Genomic DNA, 2487 nt, shown 5'->3' with positions numbered 1-2487 from the left:
TGTGTACCACCTAATGTGCTATGGTCCTAATGTGCTATGGGGTCAATATCCTTTTATTAATACAGTCATGGCCAAAAGTTTTGAGAATGACACAAATATTATATTTTCACATGATCTGTTGCCCTCTGGTTTTTATGTGTATTTGTCAGATGTTTTTATCACATACAGAAATACAAGTGCAATCATATTATGAGTAACAAAAGCTTTTATTGACAGTTAGAATGAGTTAATGCAGCAAGTGAATATTTGCAGTGTTGACCCTTCTTCTTCAGGTCCTCTGCAATTCTCCCTGGCATGCTCTCAATCAACTTCTGGACCAAATCCTGACTGACAGCAGTCCATTCTTGCACAATCAATGCTTGTATTTTGTCACAATTTGTTGGTTTTCGTTTGTCCACCCGTCTCTTGATGATTGACCAGAAGTTCTCAATGGGATTAAGATCTAGGGAGTTTCCAGGCCATGGACCCAAAATCTCTATGTTTTCTTCCCTGAGCCATTTAGTTATGACCTTTGCTTTATGGCAAGGTGCTCCATCATGCTGGAAAAGGCATTGTTGATCACCAAATTTCTCTTGGACGGTTGGGAGAAGTTGCTCTTGGAGGACATTCTGGTACCAGCAACCCCACATTGCTCATCTTGTGTTCTCTGAACAAGCTGTTTTCCAGATGTTCCAAACAATCGGAAAGGGGATTCATCATAGAAAATGACTTTACCCCAGTCGTCAGCAGTCCACTCCCTGTACCATTTGCAGAATATCAGTCTGTCCCTGATGTTTTTTTTGGAGAGAAGTGGCTTCTTTGCTGCACTCCTTGACACCAGGCCTTGCTCCAAGAGTCTCCGCCTCACACTGCGTGCAGATGCACTCGCACCTGCCTGCTGCCGTTCCTGAGCAAACTCTGCACTGCTGGTAGCCCGATCCCAAACACTTTTAAGAGACGGTCCTGGCGCTTGCTGGCCCTTCTTGGGTGCCATGGAGCCTTTTTGGCAACAATGGAACCTCTGTCCTTGAATTCCCTGATGATGTGATAGATTGTTGACTGAGGTGCAATCTTTCTAGCTGCGATACTCTTCCCTGTTAGGCCAGTTTTGTGCAGTGCAATGATGACTGCACGTGTTTCTTTACAGATAACCATGGTTAGCAGCAGAGAAACAATGATGCCAAGTACCAGCCTCCTTTTAAAGTGTCCAGTGGTGTGATTCTTAGGCCCCTTCCACACTTGCATTGCAGATCACGTCAGAGTTTGATCAAGGTGCGATCAGTGTTTGGTCAGTGAAAAACGCACATTTTGCATCAGAGTACAATCAGTTTTCAGTCAGAGTTTGTTCAGTGTCTCAGTTTTTCAGGCGCATTTTCAATGCAATTTCAATGTGTTTTTCATGCACAGAAAATGCGCGTGAAATGGACTCAGGACTGAGCTCTATCTTTTCTATGGCAATTGATGCGTGAAAAACGTTGCACTTGCAAGTGTCTCAGAGTGCAATGCGTTTTTTATGCATCTCCATAGACTTGTATGGTGCGTTTTTTACGCGCGTGACTTGCAAAAGTTGAGCATGTCGAGATTTAAACGCGCGTAAAAAAAGCCACGCGTGTGTGAAAAAAAATGACAGTCTGAAAAGACCCATTGATTACAATGGGTCAGAGTGCAATGCAAGTTCTGCGCGTCAAAAGTACGCGCGTGAAAAACGCAAGTGTGAAAGGGGCCTTACTTAAAGGAAACCTACCACTTGAAGTGGCAGGTTTCTGATGGAAATACCGGGCACCAGCTGAGGGTGAGCTGGTGCCGGAGCTTATTCTTGTTAGTGTTTTAAACCGCGGTATCACGGTTTAAAACACTTTTTAAACTTTATAGCCGGCGCAGGGAGGTACGCGCTCGGCGCTTACCATGCGCGCGGCTACATAGGAAGTGAAGGAGAGCTGCGCGTATGGTAAGCGCCGAGCGTGTACCTCCCTGCGCCGGCTATAAAGTTTAAAAAGTGTTTTAAACCGCGATACCGCGGTTTAAAACACTAACAAAAATCAGCTCCGGCACCAGCTCACCCTGAGCTGGTGCCCGGTATTTCCATCTGAAACCTGCCACTTCAAGTGGTAGGTTTCCTTTAATCATGACAGACTGATCTCCAGCCCTGTCCTCATCAACACCCACACCTGTGTTAATGGAGCAATCACTGAAACGATGTTAGCTGCTCCTTTTAAGACAGGCCTGCAATGAAGTTGAAATGTGTTTTGAGGAAAAAAGTTCATTTTCTAGGCAAATATTGACCTTGTAATTATTTACTGTTAACCTGATCACTCTTTATAACACTCTGGAGTATATGCAAATTGCCATTATAAAACCTGATGCAGTAGACTTTGTAAAAATTAACATTTGTATCATTCTCAAAACTTTTGGCCATGACTGTAAATGTGCTGTAGTAAATCCAATAAAGTTCCTGCATAAGTTGGGAGACATTAGTAGATGACACAGGCTTTTATTAAAACACACCCA

The sequence above is a fragment of the Engystomops pustulosus genome, chromosome 5, assembly GCF_040894005.1.
Source record: "Engystomops pustulosus chromosome 5, aEngPut4.maternal, whole genome shotgun sequence".
In the NCBI taxonomy this organism is placed as follows: Eukaryota; Metazoa; Chordata; class Amphibia; order Anura; family Leptodactylidae; genus Engystomops; species Engystomops pustulosus.
This window is presented reverse-complemented; position numbering follows the sequence as displayed.